Genomic DNA, 13,592 nt, shown 5'->3' on the forward strand with positions numbered 1-13,592 from the left:
TCAGAAGTAATTTTAGATTGGGTTCCTGTCAAAACTGTTTCTAAACATTAATCTCATTTTTAAGAACACTATATATTTTCTTAAAAAATGTTAACCCCAAATGGAATATTCTTGTATGAAGACATTTCTTTTTCACTCTGCTTTTATTGTTTTTATTTTCTAACAATTTCCATATCCAATAAAGCAATTACATGTGTTCTTTTGGGTAGGATTTCACTTGGCAGTCAATTGACTTAACAAATTGAATGCAGAGTAAATAGTTTTTATTATAATTGTAATAGGGATCTATTGTGTGCATAGAAATATATTACATTGTAAATATTAGGCACTTTAATGCCATCTTTCACAGATACATTCACAGATACATTTGCAAGCATGATAGAAAAACAAGGGAGTTTCATGTTTTGGTTTAAGTTTTACACTCAATCTCTTTGGAAAAATAGTGACTATATGAGGATACAATGTTAGCTTAATCTAGTCTAGTAGTACTTTTACTATGCATGTTAACCAACCATATCTTTATATGTCTTAAACTTCTATAGTAATGTGAGCCAGTTATTATTATATGTGTCAGTGTGTGTCCTATATACAAATATTTGAAAGAGAAATTGAGATTACAAATAAATAGTAGTATTATTTGACAGTAAGTTATGTACTTAAATTAATAATAGATTTACCATAATTCAGAGTTTATAAAAGATTTTTATACCTATATTGAAAATAAAGGGGGTTAGATATGGAAAACAGTACTGTGAGTTATATAGGATCAATGGATAGATTCATAAAAAATAAAATATTTGTCATTGGATCAAAAGATGGTTCAGTTTATACTAGTGCATATATTCTCTCAGTATTAATAGTAGGTTATGCCTTGAGCACAGAGCTCAAGAAGTAAGCCTTTAGCGCCAATTATTGTGTTTATTTTGCCATAACCATTGAATGTTTAGGGCTTATTATATTCTGCTTGCCAGTTTACACCTGGCAGAGCCCAAAAGAACCTTATGCTGGGGATGGAACCTAGGTTGGCTATGTGGCAAGAGCTCTCTACTTATGATAGCTATCTCTCGAGCCCTTTTCTTAGATTTCTTTTTTAGAAGACCCATGTTGTTTTTCATAAGAGCTGCCCCAATTCACATTAAATTAAGGATTATTTTCTTCACACTATCACTAGCACCTCTTATACTTTATATATATACTTTATATATAAGTATATACTTTATATATATACTTTATATATATACTTTATATATATACTTTATATATACTTTATATATCACAAGAATGATATATAGGGTATCTATATGTTATTATACAAATACTCCTTGCTTAACGACCAAGTTCTGTTTCAAAGACTTGGTCGTTCAGCGAATTGGTCCTTAAGTGAGGAACTGCATGTACTGTTACAGTAGTACAGTATATGCATAGTACTTGACAATACAGTATTCTGAATAAGTAAAATAATGAGAAAGAGCAAACTGAAAACTTCCACTTGTTTTAATTTGCATAGTTGTGTAATTTACACCCAGTATTGCAATGTATTACAGAACATAAAGTTAGTACAGTAGGCACATTAAAGCATCAAGAACCACAGGACTGTACTCTGGAGTTTCCAAGATGGAAAAAGGACATTTAAAATAAAATGAAATAAAATAACGCTGAAGAGATGATAGTAAGTGCAAGCAGTCCCTAAACAGGTAGGTCGTTAAACGAGGAGTATCTGTATTATCACAGACCTTTTTTTTTTTTCAGTGTCCTGGTATTGAATAATAATCTGCCTATTTAACTAATTTATTTGCATGTCTTATCTGTATGTTTATCTGTATGTGTTCTTTGTATGTTTTAAATTTTTCTGTATATCTTCTTTGTTGAAGTGTCGATTAGGTTCTGATATTTTAGGTGGTGTTTTTTCCTCTACAGATGATTTTCTGAATTCTTTATATTATACATATTAACCTTTCTCACCTTTCTCAGATTTATGGTATGTATTTTCTGCTATACAAAAGAATATTATTTTTTTTTATAGAATTTTTTTTGCAGTTCAAAAACTTTAGTGTTTTGTAATTCCATTAGCCTATTTGTTTCTTTTGTTTTCCTTGCTTTTGGTGAATTCCCCAAACTAAAACAAACACTGTAGAATATTTTACATGTGTTTTCTTCTATGTAATTTGTGTTTTCAGGTTTAAAATCCTGTGAGAATACCATTGTGAATTAATTGTTTGCATGATGTCTAGTAATGTTCCATTATCTCTATCTTTTGGTTGTTGTTCTCTAGTTACCCTGTACTATTGTTCTGCTTCTTTTTGTCTTCCCTTTTTCTGGTTTTGTTTTGTTTTTGTTTCTGGGTCACTCAGCATTGCTCAGTGGTTATTCCTGGCTCCACACTTAGAAATCGCTCCTGGCAGGCTCAGGTGATCATATGGGATGCTAGGAATCAGACTCCGGTCAGTCCTGGGTCAGCGCATGGTAGGTAAACACCTTACCACTGTGCTATCACACTGCCCTCTCCCTGTTTTGCCTTTTTTTAAAAAGACACCTTTTTCTGCTTTCTACTCTTGCCTCCAATGCACAAATTACCTATTGACATATGAGGTTATGTCCCCTTAAATCTATTCTTTTAGTTGATATGCCTCTACTTTTTCTATAATATTTTGATGTATTTTATCATAATGTATTTGACACACTTTTGATAACTAAAACTTTTTTGACCACGCCCAGTGACACTCAGGGGTTACTCCTGTATATGTATTTATTGCTTCTGGCTTGGGAAACCATATGGGGCACCAGTGATAGAATCCAGGTTCGTCCTGGATCATTCCCATGCAAGGCAAATACCCTCCCACTATAATATCGCTCCAATCCCTGATGACTAAAGCTTTGTACTGTAGCTTAAATATAGTCATTGTGATGCTTCTTAACTTTTTCTCGGAAATGTTATGGTTTAAGCTTTTTTTGCAGTTCAATCTGTGTTTAAGAAAGTTTCTTCTATGTATTTGAAGAATGACAAATATGTATATTAGAAGGATTATATTTAATAGCTGAAAAGCTATGATCATTTTAATAATGTTACTTCATCCAATCCATGGGTATGAGATTACCTTTTGTCTTCTTCCATTTTTACAGTATTCATTGTACTAGGTATGCATGTCTTTGTTTAGCCTATTCCTAGATTTTTATCTAAAAGTTAATTATAAGTGCAATCAAAATATATTTTTCTTCTGATTAATCACTTGCATATAGATATGTAACATATTTTTGTATATTGTAATGTATTGTAATGTAATTGTAATGTATTGATCTGTTGTTTCTAATTATGTTATTGGGTTTTTAGAGTTTTTAATGGATGTTCTTACGTTATCTATGTATTAATAGGTTACTTATCTTCCAATATTAATTTATTTCTCTTGCCTAATTGTTATGACTAGTATATCTAATATTACATTAAGTGATAGGGGTCAGAGTAGATATTTTGGGTTTTTGCCTTATTTTAGAGTAAAATATTTTGTTTTTCACATGGAGTATGATATTGATCATGAGCTTTTCATATTTGATGTTTTTATTATCCTAATTTTGTTGCATAATTTAAGTCATAAATGAATGTGTGGTATTATCACTTTTTGGTGTGTAGTAATATGATAATATGGTTATTTTGTTTTATAACTCATAATAAATAAATTTAAATCATTTGTTACCTTCTATTTTAGATTAAGTGTGAATGAGTTTAAGTAACTTTTCTGGTGATGAATATTGGCAGATTTGAGCAGCTTTGCATTTGAGTGCTCAATCATGTACACTTTTTCTTCTGTCTTGTACAGGAGCAGTTACTAAAGATTTTACTGGAACATGTAGAAATATAGGTAGATGAGTCTAACAATGTAAAAATGTAAAAGAACTCAAATGGAAGCCAATATACTGTATTTATAAAAGTAATAACTTGTTACAATTATTTTATCTATATTTTATAGGGCCATACCATGCAGTGCTTAGGGAACTTGTCTACTCCTGCTGAGCCCAGTCTGTTCTGGGCCTGTAATGCTAGTGGGCCAACAGTGTCACACCAAAAGTGGGCATATGGAATATGGGTCACTGAGTATACTACATATGTACTCTAATAATTGAGTAATCTATCTCTCCATCCCTTTAAATTATTTTTAGTATTCTAATGGCAGGAATGAAATGTGAAAATACTGAATTGGAGTCCTTGGATCTCTTAAATTTCTGGTTTTTACTAGTAGTTTAGCTGGGGCAAAATTCATATAGATTTCTATTATAGATAACTGTCTTCCAGAGACCCAACTCTTTTTCTGTATTACAAACTTCTAGAATGAACATGTCCAAATTCATTTGGTAATATTTGCTAAAGGCAAACACAATAAGACATTCATAAGGGAAAAATAAAAATAGTTTTACTGTAGAAAAGTCCGTAATATTAGTTCTCTGTATCTTGTAAATATTTTTTCCCAATATCACTTAAATAAAAGTAACTTTGTTATGTATTCAAATAAATGTAATGAGGAAAAATATCAATGATTTTTATGTTAAGATGTTTCAGTTCTGCATCAAATATAAAAAACAGACAAATGTTTTTTTTTGTTTTGTTTTTTTTTTTTTTCAGTTTCAGACAGTACCTAGACTTTCTTGCCAGGAAAAAATTTTTCTTATATCCTAGTATGTGTTTATATTTATGTCAGAGTTAAAGTTATTATTACCTAGAACTTCACCTTTTGCTACACCTGCATACACAGATTAGCTTCCAGATGTGCAAATCAGCAAGAGATAAAAAAATAAACTAACCATTTCCTTAAAAGTTAATAAAATACAAATTTAGTTACTGAGTTCCACATCTTTCAAATATGCAAGTTCCAAATGTGGTTTGTAGTCACCATTGTGAGCAAAGACATGTCCTTTTTTCTTATGTTCTGTTTGTGCCAAAGAGACATGTGTCCATATAAACACAATCACTGGATTGAGGATAATAATCTCTCTCCGAAGACATCTCAACAATGTGTACCCCAGGGCAAAGTACAGCATTTCAAATACACTCCTGAAATTTACTTCTAGCTGCTATGTACAGGGAAAGCAGTCACATGGGCCTGCAGTTGATTCTGGCTAAGCATATTTAGCAAATGATGTACCTTTGATTCACTTTACTTCCAAGATCAAAGCTGTCAAGTTAAAAAAACAAGACAAAGAAATTAGGAAAGTGTTTAAAACTAAGATGAAATCTATTCACTTATCACATCACTAGAAATACAAATAACTAGAATTAAACAATTATTACTGCTAGAAGACCATTTTAATAAGACAGAAAAATGGTTTGTTTTCATAGTCGTAAGATATTGAATTTAGTATGCTATAAATAAGGTTAATAAAATTAATTCTATTAAATAAAGGTTCTACTTAAATAAACATGTTATTCTATAAATATTGTAAAATAAATGCTGTTTTGAAGTGCAAGTATTCAATTATTCAGCATTTTTTTCTGATTTTGTGCTTCAGGATAATACTTTTGATTATATAGAGAATAGTATATGTTAATTTAAAAAGTAAATTTTTTTTTGTTTTTTTGGGCAATACCCGGTGACAATCAGGGGTTACTTTTCAGAAATCATTCTTGACTTGGGGAACCATATGGGATACTAGGGATTGAACCAGGCCCATCTTGGGTCAGCCGCATGCAAGGCATGTGCCTTACCGCTGCTCTATTGCTAATAATTTTTTTTATTTTTGGATTTTGGGTCACACCCGGCAGTGCTCAGTGGTTACTCCTGACTCTATGCTCAGAAATCACTCCTGGCAGGTTCAGGGAACCATATGGGATGCTGGAATTCGAACCAACGACCTTCTGCATGAAGGCAAACACCTTACTCCCCGCTATCTCTCCGGCCCCTATTGCTAATATTTTTAAGAATTAAATTTATTTGCTTCTCAAATTAGTAAAAATATTTAGTATATTTAGTATAGAGTAAGAGATATGCATAGACAATAAATAGCAACATGGGTGATTTAGAAAAATTAAACTTTATATTAGTTTTGGGGTACACTTGGTGGCACTCAGGTGTTATTTCTGGCTGCGAGCTCAGAAATTACTTTCATAGGCTTAGGAGACCATATGGTATGCTAGGAATTAAAACTTAGTCAACTTACCCACTGTGGTATTACTTCAGTCCCCCAAATGTTCAAAAACATTTAGAGTATTAAATGTCATTAGTTAGTCTACATAATATTACATTGCTTAAATATAAATAATAAAACAAATGATAAAGAGGGACTTTTATATAATAAACATTTGGTTAATTCTTATCATCAAAGAAAAATATTGTTTCCACCCTAATTTCTACTTTTAAATGATAGGTACTACATATAAAAACATTTAAAATTTAATTCTTATCATCAAAGAAAAATATTGTTTCCACCCTAATTTCTACTTTTAAATGATAGGTACTACATATAAAAACATTTAAAATTAAGAACATTGCTAGGTTCTGAAATACTATAGTGAGTAAAGGACTTGTAAGCTGGTGACCTAGGTTTGATTCTCAGCACCCATATGGTTCCCTGAACCTGCCAAGAGTGAACCCTCAGCACAGAGACAGGAATAAACCATTAGCACTGTTGGGTGTGGCCCAAATACAAAATAAATAACTATTAATTTAAATGATATGCATTGAAATTATACAAGGATTAAAACATTGACTAAATATTCTATAACTTGAAAATAAAGTATATTTGAATTCCAAAACATAAGGAAGAAGTTAGTCTTTCTCAAGCAAAGGTATAAGAATTTTTTATTGTACATTTTCTTAATTTTTATTGTGGCCAAAGTAAATTACAAATCTTTCACAGTAATATTTAAGGTGCATAGTGACAATGAATCAGGGGCATTCCCACCACCATCTTCTCCCTCCACCCATGTTCCCAGATGCATCCCGTATCTCTCTCCTTTATCCCCCAGAATACTAGTGTAACTGGTCCCCACTTACACAGCTTGCTGTGGATCAGGTATTCAGTTGTCATTAACTTTTATTAGATTCAGTTGTCGTTGACTTTTGGTTTGATGTTTAGGTCTTATCATTTTTTATTAACACTCAGTGTTCATGCGAGTGTCTGGATCTGATACCATTCATTTCCCCTTCTCAATTTATGAAGCTGAACAAGATGATTCAAGAAATGTAGTTCTCTTGGTGATATAGAAAAAGAAAAAGGAAAAGAAGAAAGAAAAAAATAGAAGGAGTCCTTCTAGGTGTTATAAATATTAATTTAGAAGAGGGAAGAGAAAAAAAAAAGAAAAAGGTAACAAAAAAAAGCAATAACAAGAAAAATACAAAAAAACAAAAACAAACCAACAAAATAAACTAACAAAAATCCAAAGCAACTACAAAAAAGACACAAAAACAAACGACAAAAAAGTCAAAAATCCCTAACCAGCAACTACGTAAAAAGATTTCTTCTTCTTCTTCTTCTTCTTCTTCTTCTTCTTCTTCTTCTTCTTCTTCTTCTTCTTCTTCTTCTTCTTCTTCTTCTTCTTCTTCTTCTTCTTCTTCTTCTTCTTCTTCTTCTTCTTCTTCTTCTCTCCTTTATTTTTGCAAAGGCATAGTAGAATTGGGAATTGGGGAAGTTAGAAAGGGAATTCCTTTGGCCTAAGAGTTTTGGGGTTTCTCTGCCCTTGAAGTATGCTGTCATGAGAACCACTACAGGCTCCTTACACCCTCTTTTTTCATATCTCTACTTGTGGATTAGTCTTATAATGGAATTATTAAGTTTAAAAAATTACCAGTTAAGATTATGCTACTGGGCTTTTTCTAACCATACACATTAATAATTATCAATGGACTATTATGACTAAAACATGAGATTTACAATAAGATGATGAATAATAGTCATATATAGTAATATTTTGCTCTTTTTAAAAATGTTTATAAAATCATTTGTGCTGATTTTTGTTTGTATTGTTTTGTTTTGTTTTGGGGTCACACGCGGTGACACTCAGGGGTTACTCCTCGCTATACGTTCTTAAATTGCTCCTGTCTTGGGAGACCATATAGGGTGCTGTGGGGGATCCAACCATGGTCAGTACTAGGCTAGCTATTTGTGCTGTTTTGAGCATGTTCATGCTTGGTTTCTTTAAGACATTTTTGTAATACAATACTATTTTGCTTTTTTTTTTTTATGTTCAGGAAGAAAATTCAAGCCAATAGTATTGATTTCTTTTTTTTTTGGTTTTTGGGTCACACCCGGCAGTGCTCAGGGGTTATTCCTGGCTCCAAGCTCAGAAATTGCTCCTGGCAGGCACGGGGGACCATATGGGACACCGGGATTCGAACCGATGACCTCCTGCATGAAAGGCAAACGCCTTACCTCCATGCTATCTCTCCGGCCCCGTATTGATTTCTTTATTGGGGCAGTATTCCTTCCTGAGACCTATAGCCACAAAAATAAAGCTTACAGATATTATATAATATATAGATATGCTGTGAAATCTTGGTGATTTTATTATTTTCTGTTGATGTAATTTATTTAAAGATAAGAGAATGAGTAATTTGATATGTTTATTCGAACAAACTTGAACAATGCCAAGTAATATATAACAATGGTGCTTTGTTATAAATTAATTATGCAACAATATATTTTCAATTTATTTTAGAAAGTTAAACCTTGTGTTTGAATCAAAATTTAAAAACTAATTTGGCTTAATCAAAAATGTTTACAACATATTACTGGTTACATTCATGAGTATTTTGGTATAAAGTAAAAGTATCAGTTGATATTAGCAAAACGAGTATTAAGAAATAGATTAACATTTAATTAAGTATATCTTCTTGGTATCTAAAAAATCAAATGTCTTCTGCACTATGTAATATATTAGTTGATATTTACATATCAACTGGCTAATTTATAAAATCATGATTTTTGTAGGCAAAATTTTTTGTAGTTCTATACTAAAATTGTATTTCTTTATCACTGTGCTCTGTTCTTGAGCAATGATTGTATAGTCTTGACTTCTAAAGTAGGGCATTATATATTATAATTCACAGAGAAAATGAGTAATGATGATAAATGAAAGTTTTAGCACTTCAAATTTTATTCCAATGAATCTTTACATGTACAATTTGTACCCATTCTCCTTTGCTATCACAGCAATTGACTAATGGGATATAAAAAGTTTCTGAACAGACAAAACTTTCATTGCCTTTACTGACTTTTGCAATTCCGTAATTGTCATTTGTTCTGTTGTTTATATCCATGTTATAAAGTGATGTTACTATTAGGGTAATGTATCTTATAGGATAATCACCTATTTTAATATAAAAATATAAATTTCAATTCAAATGGTACTTTTAATTTAGGACAACCAAATGATTTATGTTTCCTGAGTTGTGCAAAAATTCTATAATTACCTATAGGTACCACAAAGCTATGATGATCAATTATCTCTATAACTTAAAAATAAAATGCTGTCCTTCCTCTCTACCCCCCTACACACTGTAAGAAATTCTGAATCTAAGTCAATGGTCCTCAAACTCTGGCCCACGGGCCACATATTGTATTTATTCCCATTTTGTTTCTTCACTTCTAATAAAATATATGCAGTGTGCATAGAAACTTGTTTATAAGTTTTGTTTTTATATAATCTGGCCCTCCAACAGTCTGAAGGACAGTGAACTGGCCCCCTGTTTAAAAAGTTTGAGGACCCCTGAAACTACTTAGATTATAAGTAGTTGATAGCTCATTTGCAAATAATTACTATTATTTTTAAATATCTTTCCTAAAATAAAGTATCTCTTTACCATAGTTATACTGGTTCTAACGAATCACTTTGGGATAAATTGTGGTAAGACAAATCAGTGAGTTTCTTATGTAAAATTATATACTTATTACTCCTCATGTGTGTTTGAAGAATCAGTATCTATCTGATAAGTTCTGGACTGTTCCTATTCCACTGGGAAACAGCACAACTCCTTATTGAGTGTTAGATTATGCATTTGGATTTCTGATTTAGTGGAACAGTGTGTAAAAATCTCTCATAATCAGAACACTCCCTATTGGCTCCACATCTGAAGATCCCCAAGAGTGCTATTTGTTCAAGTGAACATCTGGAATAGATTACATGCAGTTAATTGGCTCCAGGTTGAGCTTGTTATAGACAGTAGCATACAGTACAACCTATGCAATTCACTAAATCCACCCACTTTGGGTTAAATCACACCTACTTCTCTCAATAATCCTACACAGATGTATGTCAGACATACATATTTATTTCCACAAAACACACACATACACACTACTCTGGAATATAGTAAAACAGAGATTAGTGAAAATATTTTTGGAAAGACATTTAGTTGAATTAAAAAAAGTATTAAATTCAAAGGATTGTTGGGAATAAAAGCAGAGACTCATCAGATATTGTGACTGTTTTATAGTACAAAAATATTTAAAGTTTTAAATAAGAGCTCCAGATATTTCAGGATTGTCTATTCAAACATTGGCATATGTTTCTGCACGTGTAGGTACTTCTCAGAATGTCATAGTAGCAAGAATGCAGTGCTTTGATTTTTAACTTAACAATATTAATGAGTTGGGTTACAGGGAACAGTATGACTACTGTTCATTGAAAACTGAAACATCAATCTTCATAACTTATGATGCAGGAGGCACAGAGCATGTCTAAGCGATTAATGACCAGTTGGAGGAGTAGATATCTCAATACATAGTCAAGCCCCATTAACCCCAACTGGCCATTAATTCCCAGGATATGTCCTGTACTGAGGTCATTATTGCTAATAAAATGCACACATGGAAATTTCTCTCCTTTTTCCTATATACATCAATATGTATTCGCATTTTACACATTGTTACATGTCAGAAGAAAAGTAGTATTTCAGAATCATAATAAAAATCAGACCCCAAGAGAAATATAATAAATTGGATCTCTACATTAACTTGCCCTTAACTTTTTTTCACAGATTATATGTAGGTAGAAGATTAAAGTTTATTTTGTCAATAATTTGGATTTGCTTCAGTGTCATGTCCATGTTCTTTTAACATTTAAATAACTAATAATGAAAATGACAAAAAGGAAAAGGAAATTAGGATTAGAGATACAATGTTGAATGGAAATGGTTTGCATGATTTAACATCAAAGGCATTATGGAATCATTGTCATGTTTAAGTCATGGTATATTAGGTAGAACAAGCACATGGCATATGTCAGAGTGGTGAAGTTCCTCTCTAGTCTCCTTTCTATTCTATCCTACTGAATTGTTATACTCCTCTCCTGTTCCACATACAGATCTAGCCAACTCTCATGCTTGTTGCTTTCAGGACAGCCCTACTGATGATCAAATTTTCCTTTCCCTTTTTTTTCCCAAACCTTTTAAACATATCCTTTGGGGGGGGCTGGAGTGATAATAGTCACTTTGCATATGTCAACATAGGTACCATTCTGGATCCATATACTTTCCCTAAAGATCTATATATCCTTATAGATTTGTTTTAAATTTTCTCCATACCCAACAGTGTTATGGGATTATCGCAGCTACATGCTCACGGATCAATCTTGGCAGGTGTAGGACACCATATAGGTTGACTATATCAAGCTCATATTAGCTTGCATGCAAGGCAAGCGCCCTACCTGATGTGCTATCACTCTGGCCCCAAGGAGTAATTCTTGAGTACAGCTGTTCTTGAACTAAAATTCCTGCCTAACAACAAAGAAACAAACAACCCCCCAAATTTATAATTTCTTCATAAATTCTAAACTCCTTTGAATCATATTTCAAAGCATGTCATAAATATTTTATAAATTATTTGATAATACTTATTTGTATTTTAATTCTTTCAGAAAGTACTCATTTCTCTTTTGGTTAATACTTTTTGGCAACAGTGATTGAATTCAATGCACTGAGACATGAAAACCATGTCCTTTTTCATTTATCTACATTCCTAGTCCAGAAAATAATCTTATATTTTTTCCTATTTAACAATCCATGGAGATTGGGGCCAGAGAGATAGCACAGTAGTAGGGCATTAGCCTTGCAAGCAGCCGACTCAGGACCTACAGTGGTTCAAATCCCGACATCCCATATGGTCCTCAGTGCCTGCCAGGAGCGATTTCTGAGCACAGAGCCAGGAGTAACCCCTGAGCGCTGCCGGGTGTGTCCTAACCCCCCCTCCAAATCCACGGGGGCGATAATAATAAAATTTGCAAATGTGAACACACACTCAGTCAACAAATACCACCATGACAATGGCCCAGTTTTATTGATTTTCCATTAAATTCTGCAGAGATTTTGCCTGCAAAAAATCTAGGTATGCTGGTTGTGTCAAACAACTCCAGGAATCTTTGAATCAGAGACGGATACCTCTCCCTACTACATGGTCCATCAATTGTGGGCCTGAGCGATAGCGCAACAGTAGGGCGTTTGCCTTGCATGCGGCTGATCCAGGATGGACTTGGGTTCGATCCCCAGTGTCCCATGTGGTCCCTCAAGCCAGGTGCGACTTCTGAGCGCATAACCAGGAGTAACCCCTAAGCATCACTAGGTGTGGCCCAAAAACAAACAAACAAACAAAAGGTACCATCAAGTGGCTCTGTATAGTTTTAATACTGCATCTCAATAGGAACACACTAAATTAGACAAAAATTATCATAGAAACCACACAAGCTCAACTAAAAACAAACAGGATGCTCAGCTAGCAAGAAACAGCTTAGAAAATCATCAACATTGACTTAATGACTCTATTGCATGATGAAAATTTTATTTAATCAAGTATTTATTGTAATTTATTTTGGTTTTGGGGTCACACCTGGCGACGCACAGAGTTACTCCAGTCTCTGCACTCAGAAATAGCTCCAGGCAGGCTCTGAGTATCTTGTGGGATACCGGGTTTGAGAGATAGCATGGAGGCAGAAGGTCTGTGGTTCGAATCCCGGCATCCCATATGGTCCCCTGAACCTGCCAGGAGCAATTTCTGAGCATAGACCCAGGAGTAATACCTGAGAAAAAAATACGCTTGGCCACATGCAAGGCAAAATAACCACTTCCTGCTTTATAGCTATAACCCTTTGATCAAGTTTTTGAATGAAAAGTTTATTGTCATTTAGTTGTAACAAGAAATATTAAGTAAATTATTTATGCCCGCCAATGTCAGCTGTAGAGACTGAGAAACTGGAGAATGGTGGAAAGAACGTTACACTGGTGGTGGGATTAGTGTTGAAACATTGAGCATCTGAAATAACTGCATTATGAACAGCTTTGGAAATCAGTGTTTTAAAATAATAAATAATAATATATGATTGACATATGTAATCATAGTACATAAGCAAATATATGTATGCATATTTCTTAAATTGATGAGTATATAGGTTTGAATAATATGAGTTCAAACTGTAAAACTTTGCTTTTATTTGGATGTTTTGGGTTTTTGTTTTGTTTTGTTTTGTTCTGGTTTTTGTTTTTTGTGCCACACCCGGCAGCGCTCAGGGGTTACTCCTGGCTCTATGCTCAGAAAACGCTCCTGGCAGGTTCGGGGGACCATATGGGATGCCAGGATTCGAACCACTGTCCTTCAATATGCAAAGCAAATGCCCTACC

The sequence above is a fragment of the Suncus etruscus genome, chromosome 1, assembly GCF_024139225.1.
Source record: "Suncus etruscus isolate mSunEtr1 chromosome 1, mSunEtr1.pri.cur, whole genome shotgun sequence".
Lineage (NCBI taxonomy): Eukaryota > Metazoa > Chordata > Mammalia > Eulipotyphla > Soricidae > Suncus > Suncus etruscus.